Raw genomic sequence first — 13,039 nt, 5'->3', positions numbered from 1 at the left:
AGCACTAGAGTTTAGTTACAGCGCTACTTCCTGTTGAAGTTACTTCATTCGGGTTTTGCTGGTGTGGCAAAAAGTTGTAAATATTATCAATAATTAAAGTGCACTTGCCATTTCATACAGTGCATGGTGTACAGCAGAATTTCAATGGCAACATTTTACGGTGCCTCAAAGAACTGTCGGTCTAACTGGTCAACTTTTTATACCCCACTAGGAAAGCGTCAAGAGAAAGCATTGAGATTGTTTTACAGCAAATTGTGGTGGCTAAGAATATCGCCAATAGTGCTCAAGTGGACGTCGTATATGAAAAAATAATATACGAAGAAAAGTTCTAAAGTATAAGTAGATCAATTACCAGAAATACATCTCATGAAAAATAAATAAAATTTCGACCTTATATGAAAGTAACAAACTAGAGGTCACAACATAGAAATTGCACATGCCTGTCCACAACACCCAACATCCAACTCTTGGCGTCTGTGATTCTCAATTTACAGTTTTCAAGACGCCACTTTTTTGGTGCAACATATTTATCGGACTGTCGGGGACACTTTACACAGTCCTGGTGAGTCCATTTTTTTAAGTACCCTCGCTTCTTTATTTCGGAGCATATATTTCACATAATGGTGCAAATAAAATGAACTCAGTGCAATCTTGAGGGCGCGTTAGACGTACGGAGCCACAAAAATAAACGGATAACAATTAAGTGGCGAGTGATTACGTTGTTTTGTTATGAAGTTAGGTCGCCCAGCGACCAAGTCCTTTAGCAAATTGCTACATACTTCAACTCATAACAATAATTTTTGAGCCCTCTTTAGGTTTCTAATAAGTTTCGCCTGACCTGGCTTCGTCGAATGTATAATAATGCTGCGGTAATTTCAAATGCCACGAAAGTTTTGTTCAAAGTCTATAAGTAAACGTAGCTGGTAAGGCGCCGGAATAATGGAGTTTGCATCGAATGTAGCACCACAATCACAGAACAAGCTCTGTAATCCTCTGTGTTGTATAGTACTTATATGCTCTGAAGTAAAATTAGCTATGTTCTATGGTAATGTGCTGTTCATGAGTCTATGTTCACGATTCTTTCAGTATTCAAAAATAAATGTTCCCTGATACAGTTTTACAGTCTCACTATCGCTTGAAGTGGCCAAGAAAGTATCAAAGGCTGGCAAATGGCCGTATAACGTCAAACTATTCTAATATGTTTTTATTCCCATCTTTTGACGTCAAATTTGCGGAACCGCTGACGCAAGCACCGGGTAGTCGCCGGCAGGGTTGTCTGAACAGAGCAATTAAACGCTCTCCTCGTTCATAGGAGGTCAGTTTTGTTTGCTTGAAAAACGAATAACATTGCCTACACTGCGCGGCTTGTCTTATCTAATTGGCTGACAAGAGGCGAGGACCACGCTCAAGTGGAGAGGGATTCGATGGGGCCTAGCCACTGCACTGAAAGTCGATAACCGGATGAAGGCGGCGCCGGCGTCTGCGATTGGTCCGCTTTCCCTTACTTAGCTTGCGGTCGCTCGTCGACGATCGCGGCGGCATGCAACAGAAGCTTAAGAATGACGTTAAAAGGATCCTCAGCAAAGAAGAGTTGCAAGAATGAGGTCGTAAACGTGCCGAAACTGCTCGAAAACGTTACACGGCCCCGCAAGAAGTTTTATCAGACGCAAATAAACCCATGCTCTCCGGCAGGTGCGAGTACCCAGCGCCTGAGCGATCGGCGGCAGCCATCTTTTATTTTTTTCGGAACAGGGCAGCCTGGAAGCTACTCAGAAGAAAATTCCGTTTTGTTCGGCATAATAATGCATCTTTAACGCGTACACGTCACTTTGACGCGATGTGTTTTTGCGGTTTTGTGATGTCGCGTGACAGGCAGGTGAAGTGGGTGCAGCCCGATAAATTTTGACCAATAGCTGGGGGCTAATGGCGAAAAAGCAACTAATCAGAAACAACTGTTTTTCTTTTTTCGGTCAAATCATGCATAATTAGTGTGAAGACGTCATATCATATCGGGAGCTGTCGCGGTTTTCGTGACGTTGCGTGACAGACAGTTGAAGTGGGAGTGGTCCAAAAAAGTTTGTGACCAATCGCGGAGGGCTGATTGCAGAATTGGAATAGAAAAGTTTGGAATAGCTTTACGTCATAACTTCCCATGTGTCCCAGAGGGAGGTGAGCTAATCTTCCAAGAAGGTGAAATTATCTTATTCATGGATGGTGCAGGTGGTTTCAGACTGTGCACTGACATCGTGCACTGCGCATCCGCCATGTATTTAGCTGCAGTTTTTTTAGATAGCACCCCTGCGTTACGCTGATTATGAAAGGCTGTGTGATGTAACAAGGATGGACAGCAGGAGCACAAGGGCGAGGGCCAATTCGCAACTGACACTTCATTGGAAGCGCAAAATCTTACTCACATATGTTAGAAGAAATAGGATTACAAACACACGTGCTTATTACGTGTGTTGATAGCGGCTCATGGTAGGGGTGGCGTTTGCTTTCTTTGCTTTTCTTATCTCAGTTTCCCACAAAATATTTTTTAGAAATTCGCGTGTTTCCAATGAAGCGTCAGTTTCAAGCACCGGTCGTTTTGGTATTTTTCCTTTCCATCCGTTTTCAAATCACACTGCTTTTCATAGGAAATAATCCGCAGTAGCAAAATTTTGCCTGTTTGTGGGATCGACGATATGGGATCTAGTGATCTTTGTAAAACCACTGTTCTGTCTAAAAAATCATTACATGTTGCCAGATTTTCGATACGCTATTTACGACATATTTAACGACAAAATTTACATCAAGAAACAGCGACGTTTACATTTTTAGTAAAATTATGCCAAAACATACCTCCTGGAGAAATTTTTAGGTAAGTGGGCTGTCCCAACCAATGTAAGGTTGTTTCTAAATGAAAATAATTTTTCACCACTTACACAAATTTAGCCTGAAAGTGTAAATGGTACGAATATTTCCAGCACGAGAATGTTTGGGGAAAATTGAAAACTTTGTGAATATTCTGTTGCATAATATGATACCTAGGATGCCAGAACAAAAATTAACAGGCTGGTTTGCATTTTGCTCCAATGAATATTATTCACAACGCACGTTTTGGAAACAATCTAAGTCATTCTTATACATCTCATTCTTATACAGCAGTGTAACCGACGATAGAACATACAAAAATGTACTATCCTTTAGAGGTTTATTGAAACACCCACATGTTTCCTGTACTGAGGCGAACTTACCGATTTGAATTGATAAGAATGAGGTGAACAAATCCGCCTTCGTAACAGACTTCTGGGGTGCTATGCAGGATGCGCCGAGTTTCTCGTTCACACGAGTTTTACCCGAGTTTGCCCGACGGCAGTCAGTGAACGGAGATAGCGCAGAACGCGCAAAAGCTACAGGCAAAAAAATATGTAGACAAAAAGCCGCGTATGACAACGTGAGCGCACCCTGCGCGGCACGCTGCTTCCACGTTTCAAGCGCAGAAGGCTGCACAACGAAACGCGCCAGCGCCGCGTATTGTTATCAGCGGATTATCACAACTTAGCAATGCCGTGACTGTCCCGCTGTCTGTCTGCACACTTGCCGTGAACCGCTTGCCACGCCTTTCCCGGGCGCGTCTAGGGCGTGCCTCCTCTTTCGTGCACTATCATTCTTTCCTCCTTCGAATGCGGACAGGGTACATGCGGCGCAATCTTGCACCCACACTTTCACTCAAACGAATACGTTTAAGTACAACAAATAAAATAACGAACATTTTTATTGCTTTAAGTATCTGTTTTTTTGTGTTAAGTGCTAGAAATTTGTGATGACAAACGGAGATCGAGCAAATTATTAAATTTTGCACTTCTTGCCGCGAGTGGCGACAGTGAGGCGAAAGCTTAGAAGCATATACATTAAAGAGGGTCACACACACGAGGGCATTCATACAGTGATAAGTTGCCTAGGGGCGCTGCAGTACCATTCTCAATAAAGTCAGTCATGATCCATGGAGGGTCATGGCCACTCTTTCTCTATTAGGGGAATAGAAACGCAGCGCCGCGGTACGGCTGTTCATCGCAGGCGCTTCACTAGGCTATTAAGGCCCCCGCTTTAGCAACTAAAAACGACACAACGGCTGTCGTTGCAAAATGGCGGTATGTTATTTTAGAGCCCGTAGTGACGCAGTTCAGTGAAAATGTATCAGTTTATCTTTGTGCGCGAAGCCTCTGCGATACATTGCGAAAAGTGCGTGCTTCCCAGCGACACAATTCATCGCTTGTCATCGCTTGCCCAGTGAAGGTGCCTCTGAGTGCATGTACGCTGTATATGAGTGTGTTGTGCAGTCGAAGGTGCATGCGGATTATCTCTGCTGGAGCCAGCAGCGATCGCAGATGGATATCGTAACGACACCGCAGCAATCGCATTTGGCAGGTGAGGGCTCTTGTGTGCAGTTATGAAATCAGACTTCGAACGGAGAGAGGTGTTGGAACTGTTGAGTGCGCAGTGCTTGTGATGAAGAAATGCCATTGCACTGGGTCTAGAAGACGAGCGATTCTCGGACGCGGATCGTGTTTACGACGCTGTGGCTCCGTTTCATCACCGATGACAGAGCAGCCATCTCATACGACTGCTGCGATAAGCACTCCTCAGCATCGTCGTCCCCCTCGGCGCATCGACGCCTTGCAAGCAGCTACAGTGACGTGCCGACAATTTACTGTGCGCTACGCGCCACAATGCAGGCAATGAAACCGTGTTGTGGGGCCATCTGAGCCCGAGAAGATGTATGCATAAGCCAGCGACAGTCAACGCTTTGTTTTTGATAGTGGTGCTCAGTACATCACCGATGACAGTGCGTTGTGCGTGCTTTATGTCGGCGGTCAAGATTGTTGATGCCTCTCAGCTCGACACCGCGTCGCTGTTGCCGGAAGATAAGTTGGGCGTGGCCCAACTGTAGTGGGTGCGCGCACAAGAGTTACATGCCTCGCGTGGTGCGTGACCTCTGGTTTTGATTGACAGGCGAACTCGTGCTAAACTCGTACATCGCGAAACCCCCTCCGAGTTCAACTCGGGAACATGGCGGCGGCAGCAGCAGCCTGTGTCAATGCGTCCAGCGGCAGCAAGCGTCAGTATGACCATCCGGACCCGTTCACCTACATGACCGACGGAAAGTTTCAGCGTCATTTTCGCCTGTCGAAGACATCAGTGAGCTTGCTGTGTGACGTGCTAGGCGAAGGCTCTCGTCTGCGGAGACAGCGTGGCGGGCTTCATTCGCTCACCGTCGTAGAGCGAGTCCTCTGTGCCCTCTGTTTTTACGGGACTGGGACTTTTCAGGGAAGCGTCGGCGCCGAGCGTTACATTGGACGCCATCAAACTACTGTTAGCCACTGTGTCAGAGATGTGTCTGACGCGCTTATCGATGCGGCAGTGCGTAAGCGGTGGCTAGCTTTCCCGAATACTGCGGCTGAGCGGGCATATATAAAAGAATGCTTCCTACTTCGTGGGAACATTACGAACGTAGTCGGGTGTGTCGACGGAACGTACGTAGGAATGAATTCGCCTTCAATGTCAGCGTTACTGTGATTAACATTGAAGCAATATTTAGACGTGCCATACTGCCAAATTTGTCACTTCTGTGTAGCCGACTGAAATTTTGTGTTAGCGACATCTCACATGCGGCTGCTTATGATACTGACTTTTTCGCTGGTTGATGACTTTTGTCCGGTTGTTCTACTTGTCTGTCAGGGTGCCTTCCAAATGGCTCACTTTCTTGGGAAAGAGGTTAATTAAGTATAAATAGATAAATGGATATCACAAATTGTGTGAAGTAACCTATGAATGCTAATTTCATAAAGAACTTGGGGTTCTTCATTGGTGAAGTAACTTAGAATGCACAATGCTGAACTTTGGTCATGCGTAATCTATCGGCCGCACTATGAAACAGCGAGGCATTGCACAATTTGTTGCAGCGCGAGATGTGGATGTTGCGCCAAGCCGGTTGTGCCTATGCATTTGTGGCGAAATGAAAATGCATTAAGAATCTTGGTGTGTTGGCTTGCATGAAGAAAATACTTCAGAGTGTTTGCTCTGTTCACTGTCGATGCATGTGCCAGAGGGTCAATGCATCTTCTTTTTTTTGGAGGGGGGGGCGGCGTTATTCTGGATTGATAAATCATATATTTTCGTCTCATAATGGGGCTCTAATTCTTAAGCTGTAGAACAATGCACTTCCAATGCTCTGCAGAACTCTCTGTACGTGAAGATGTCATGAAGCACCAAGGCAAAATTACATATCGGGGGAAATGTGGTGCAGATGCCAATGAAAAGTGGGTCTTTAACCCACCATAATAAAAATAAATATTGCAGAGCATATAGACCATTTGTACAGCTTTAGAGCAATGATTACACAAAATGTGATATGCTCAAATGAGTAAACGCTTGCCACAATGCCAAAGTAGGATGAGCGACATGCAGCATATATTGGCATTGAACATGTCTCGTAACCATTATTTTTATTGTAAGCCCTCTCTGTCACACCTTTCCCTCCGGCACTCCCTTTACTGAAACGTGGCACTGTCTTTCCGTTGGTGTCATGATGGTAATGGTAACGGCAGCAGCAAGGCTGGTTAATGCTTGCCCCTTTGATTCGTGTGAGTTTAGTGGTAAAAAATATGGCACGTGCATACATACACCTGTGCTGCAAAATTTAACACTTGTGATTTTTTGGAGAGCTAATTTGTGTTGGGGTATTTCAAAGATGTGCGCCATTGTGGCCTAATAACTAGAGCATTGGTGAGGTTGAAGACTGGGTGTATTGGTATAGAAGCTTGAAATTGAATTGCACAACAATTCGACGGGACACAAAGAGAAATACAGACAGCAGAATGCTCTGCTGTATGTGTTACTCTTCTTCGTGTGCCATTGAATTGTTGTGCGATCCAAGTTCAAATAGAGCATTGGGCTTCTTTGGTGCAGGACCGAGGAAGTGTGAGCTATTCGACAATATGCCAGTGCCTTGCCACACAATTATGGAAGTCGGAAGGTTTGCAAACAAAGCTTTGCTTTCACATCCACCTGCTCATGTAATACAAGCACTGATTGAAAGAATCATCATACAAAAATAATGGTAAAATCAATGGCCTGTGAAAAGTGTAATTTGTATATTTACACTGTTGACACAATAGGTGCCATACCGGCCTCAAAATTGTACTGGACAGAGCAGTTTGTTTCCTTTGTGAAGCACAACCTTCCATTACATGCTGTGCAGATAACCAAGTTCAGTTTGTTTTGACGTGCTACAGAACATTCACTGTAATCTGTTTTTGATTCTAAAGAAATGCCAAACACCACCTCTTTTTCAAGGATGTCATGGGAATATTTGGCGAGACCTTTTTACAGCCCCTCATAATGGAAGTGTGGCCAGCCAGCTTTGCTTGGATGCCTTTATAGATTTCTGCTCCTGATCATTGTGTGCTATCAAGTTGCAGAAGTCTATGCAACTGGTGCAAGGCATTACAGGTTTCTCTAGTCCTATACAACTTTAGGAGGCTGCGGAATCTGCACTTTAAGGCAGGTGAACACAAGCCTGCACCAATGGGCACGCACTCTAGACTGACATCGTGCCGCCAGACAGCCTAATACCTCCTCGTTGGAAAGGGACTATTTCTTTAGACATGGAGGCAATCGACTGCTGCGCTTTGGTCATCTGGGCGGGGCCTCTCCTGTCTTCTGAAGTTTTATCCGAATCTAAAGGATGCTGCTTTTCATACGACACGAAAGGACAAAGTGTACAATTATTTGGCCTATGAAATAGATAGACGAGAAGTGTGCTATGCAAGGGCTTAAGATGTGTGAAAATTAGTACATGCAATTATAAGACAATGTTAAAGAATATGTGGTATCGAAAATGTATGTAATGGCACATTTGAATCGGGGAGTGTTGTAGTCATATGCACAGTCTATAGGTGATAGCATGATTAAACTCCTGCTGTTTCCTGTCTTCATTGTGAATTATGCACACCGTTCATCTTGTGGCTAATCAACACGCACTGTATTCTTGCACATAGAAAGAACAAACAGCACAATGACGTGTATGCTGCATTAGTGTATGTTTTATTTACATGGTCAAAGAGTGGCACAGGTTGTCTTACGTTTTTGCCTATTTTGAAGGGACACCAAGTGCATGTTACAAGTCTTCTAATATGCACAGCACAATGTTTACTGCAATAATTTTATTCATCTTCTTGAATAATAAACAAAATATTAAACTGAAAGCTCCTTTATAAGGTGCCTTCTGTGGGCTCGACAGGAGAGCAGTGAGGGCACCGATACTACTGTTGCAGAGCAGCCCTCTGGACCTCTGCCACACACTCAAGAGCACGTGCCTGGCGCTCGCCTACAGCCACCAGGCGGTTGAGTGCCTCCAGCAGCAGAATGTTTTGCTGCAAAAAAAGTGTATTGGAATGAATCAGCCGCATACAAACCATTATTTACAAAGAAAAATGCTCGTTGCACTATTAGTACCAAGTGCCATTAACTGTGGAAGCCTTTAGTGTAGTATGCATAATAAAACAATCTGTCGGGACAACATTGCTTTATTTTTCATAACTAGGGTTTTCTTTTTCAGAGCCAATTGTCATGTTGATTAGTGTGCCAGCAGCTGAGGTGCCCCCCACCTTCACGAGTCTCTACTGTCAGCACCACAAACCTATTTTTGTTCGCTGCAAAACAAATGCTTCACCCTACAATCCCGTCTTATACGAGCTGATTGCATCCTATGCCTACAAACATATTTTTATCCCATTACGCAATGTTCTACCATACTCGGCTGTAGTTTTCTCTCCTTGACGTCTATTCTGTCACGCTTATGTAATCACCTGTTATGAATTGGCAACAAGTGATCGAATACGTGCATGGCCTGCCTGCCGCTTTCTGCACAGTCCTTGACATCTCAAGTTTCCTTGTTAACCTCCAGGTTTATGTCCCATATTGCATAACCGGTAGAATGCAATGATTCTAAACTTTTTTCAAGGATATCGGTAACGTGGCGATCACGATTCGGTAATGCCTTCCATGTGCTGTTCAACCCGTGAAATTTTTGTATAAGTTTCCTGCTTTATATCAGTACCTGCTATTGATATTTCACCTGGATAAAGATACTCTTCCATAAATTTTGCGGGCTTGATGTCACTCATGAATTTCTGTTATCTCGCGAAGTTAGTGAAGGTTACCTTCATCTTTTCCATATTTTCGCTGGCCCGCTTGCATGTAAAAGCACGAACACTCATTGGTTCTCACTGCCTTCTTTAAGCTGCTGGACATTCAGTTCGTTACTACGAAAGTGACTTAATCCGTGCACTCTTATTATGCTAGATATGAAACAGTAGAAATATACTTATCTGCAGTTTGTCGATGTCTCCTTCACTGTGTTGGTAGCGAGATCCATCGTCGGTACCACCTCCTTGTCGCATCGTAGCTATATAGGCTGTCTTCCTTTTTTACACACTATGTAATGTTCGTGACGCTCGCAGTCACGCTGGGTGGATGAACTCGCAGAAGCAGCACCGGACAAGTTGTTTCTTCAGCACGGCGCCGTGAACAGTAGGTGCGCGTTGCGAAATGTAAAATCGCCGAAGCTATTGGCAGTCTTACGGTGTGCCCGGAAAGATTGCTGACGGAGGAACAGAACTATCCAAGAAATAGTGGTCATTGTCGAGCCTGATCACTACGTCGCGCACTGCAAGCTCGTTGTACGAGTTTGTTTACACTGGGCCTCTTCGATGTTTAGCCGCCATGCTCGCCCGGTGAATGGATGTGATGACGCCACCACAGCGTTCCCTCGTGGTATAATGCGAAGCGTACTAAATTACAAATTAGTCTAATGCATATTCAGTGTACATGTAAGCTTTAAAATGCTTCTATACCACGTTAAAGTAACTAATAATATTGTACTAAATGCGTTTGTTTTATAACTTGCTTGTGCTTGTAATGCACTCGGTGGAACGACAAACAAGTGAAAGAAGGCACGACCATGCACCGACGATATGATCACGTGAGCCCCAGTTTGTCGACCGCCCAGAAGGCAACGCCCAAGGAATGATAGCCAGCCAGAGTGAATCTAGATAAACCAATGAAACTGGAGGCTTGTCGAAAGATAAACTGTGTCTCGGTACCATTCGTGCTTTCATCTTGGGGTGTCGCCAGAGCTCGTGAAGATCCCGAGTTTCGCCAAACTCGGCGCATCCTGCATAGCACCCCTGCTCTCATTTTGAACTATGGCTGCAACGCTGTGTCGCAGGATGCGGAGTGGGTCGAAGGGGGACGCTATACACTCAGAATGTATATAAACCTACTACACTGCACAATGGATGCGCGAACTTCTAATGTCATTTTAATAGAAAGTACCTTGCTTAATTGTTGTAAAGCTCTGTCTGCTCTTTAGGCAAAGTTTATTTTTCTCTTTCTCTATCAGCTATAGAGAGGTAAGATCTTGCAGCGCTTGCTAAATGTCTATTTGACTGAACAATAAAGCGCACACAAGAAGCCGTCAAAATACACGACTGTAGTATTGTTTTACGATACAAGGCTGCATGAGCGAACTATTCAAGACTATGCATTGCGCGGTTTTGTTCTTTTCGGAGGAGTACTTCCGTACAAGGGCATATTTCTGGGCCTTTATCCGGTTGCGAACGGAGAGGCGGCCACAATGTGCGACTACGTGCTACAGTATAATAGAAAAATAACGGGCAAAGGTTAATTGGCTCTTACGAGGAACACGCCAATAATACTACAATATTCAGTCAAAATACATTCTGCTTCAGCAAAGAAAATTATGGCAGTTTTTTCACCTTGCTAAAGCTACATTGTGCCATTTGACTGTGATGGTTCGGTGATGCCTGATGAAGCATCACGGAACCTTCTTTATGCACCATCTAGAATGCGCGCTATCAGAAGGCGTTTCCAAAGAAGTTATAGTGGTTAAACAATGAAATGTGGTGAGACTTGCTTTGAATGTCTCAAGCGGCCTTCGCGAGGGATAACCTACCCCGGGCCTAGACCAACAATGACTACCTGTTTTGCGTTCCCTCAGGGAGGACTTCGAGGAGTGGTGTGGACTGACTGCATGCAATTCATGATTGCACTGCTTGCCCCAATGGCAGTTGTAGCGAAGATCTTTATCGATGCTTCTGCACCCAATTCTACAATTCAGCCACTCACCGGTACAGACGTCGCAAGATATATCGGCAAGTAAGGAAAGCATCCGCCATAAAATATTTTGCCGTTAACCATATCTAACATATTGTGACTTATCGGCATGTGCAGAGGCCGGATGTCATGGCTAACTCAGCCCTAGAGTTTCAAGAAAAGCTTAGCGAGCAGCGGCAGAAGCAGGCAATCGAAAATTCTTGTCGATGACCTTGACTAGTCCACAGGAACTTTTTCATGCCATGAGCGAGCCATGTAAGAATAATCGTCTAACACTGGGACGTAACTGGGGTAAAAGACGACTTGCTTACCGACAATTCTACGAGACCACGACAAGCACTAAACCAACGACGCGGTTCGAACGCCTTCGGCTTTGTGTGGACTTCTTTCTGGGGGGGTACAATACAATTCCCACAAGGAAATAAAACAATCATGCGACATAACGTCATCACGCACAAATGGCAACTCTCACCAACTTGCTAAGTGCAAGAAATTATTGCCTGTTTCAAGGTCCCGCGCGGAGTGATTCCCCGAGCTGGGCGCCAAATGTCTCCGAAGGCTTCTGCACGAAATTCATCGCATAGCAGAAATGACACGTGAGGAAACCCAGATGGAAAGAAATCTGCTGTACCGAAGTACGGAGCAGTTCTGGCGACTAAAACCAAAGAGTTCCTTTAGCTTTTTGAGCTTGTTGCACCGTAATCGGTTGCCTAATTGCAAACCACTAGAAAGGGGACAGGCGGGAGAGGCTATCTCTGCAGATAAGACGATTCCTTTTATACCACATTAGTTTGAATACGCCGCCATGGCGGTGCGGTAAAACTGATGGGTCAACTGTTCCTGATAAGTGGCTGCGATGGAATACTGAGAAATCAACCGCTTAGGTGAATATCAAAATTTTAGCAATAAGTTATCTCACCGCGTCATCATTTTGACCAGATTCGAAAATTTGGGCCCAGACAGGTGAGAATCCCTGAGCAGGTTAAACCAGCTTTTAAGTAAACCGTAAAAGAAGCAAATCAACGATAAACCATAGTTTATTCAAACGTTTTTGAACCACAGTTTGTTTACGTCGTTAAACAAGTGACGTTGATGTGGAAAGCAAAAGAAACAAAGTGTATTCTGTCCACTCAACAATCATGAAGGCGCGGGAAAGACGGAAATAAACATTTATGAGCTTGCGCATGCGCAAGACGCGATTGTATTTACCTCGCGCACAGCGGAAAGCAAGAAGTAATCATTTTACAATAATCTCGTCATTTATCATTTTACAATAATCACGTCAATCATTTTACAATAATCTATTAAAATGCAAGACACGTATAAAAGATAATGCGACATGCATACATGGCCTCTTAGGAAGGAGAGCATGTTACTGTGCACTCACATGAAAGCTGATTCTTCCAATGAGAATATCTGCGTCATACCTTATTGATATTTTTCTTGAGTTGCGATTAAAAACTGTATGTTAGTGTGAATGAGTTATTTTGGGCATAGGTTCAGCGTTCATTGCAAAAATACGGAATTTCTTGACAAATGTTGAACATTAGTTTCAGAATTTTTGCTTAAATACAATTTACATAACATTTACTTAATAAGCTGTAGCGTTATTATTGACGTTGTACTCAAAGCTAAATTTAAGGGCGTGTACAATAAACTAAAAAAAAATAATGCTTACAGAGATATTAGGCGGCATCAGAAATTGGTCCTTGGCTTTTCATGGTTACTTCAACGCTGATACAACTGTAATAATATAAGTGCCATGTGGGATGACGGGTGCAAATGGAACTATGGTAGAGGCGCTGCAACAATGGCACGCATAACACTGTCGCTTAAATCATGATTGCTTGGGCCATAT

General features: G+C 44.1%; 1 long non-coding RNA gene across 1 annotated transcript in view; it reads left to right on the top strand.

Annotated features, from left to right (window-relative positions):
• The first annotated feature begins 309 nt into the window (after nucleotides 1–309).
• Nucleotides 310–13,039, top strand: part of LOC129382567 (uncharacterized) — a 34,478-nt gene continuing 21,748 nt past the window's right edge. Inside the window, exons 1-2 of the long non-coding RNA XR_011894987.1 lie at nucleotides 310–562; nucleotides 11,066–11,223. This is a non-coding gene — a long non-coding RNA (uncharacterized lncRNA). The remainder of the gene's footprint in view (nucleotides 563–11,065; nucleotides 11,224–13,039) is intronic.

Source organism: Dermacentor andersoni, chromosome 6 (genome assembly GCF_023375885.2).
Source record: "Dermacentor andersoni chromosome 6, qqDerAnde1_hic_scaffold, whole genome shotgun sequence".
NCBI lineage: Eukaryota > Metazoa > Arthropoda > Arachnida > Ixodida > Ixodidae > Dermacentor > Dermacentor andersoni.
The sequence above is the reverse complement of the archived record's forward strand: the minus strand, read 5'-3'. Positions and strand labels throughout refer to the sequence as shown.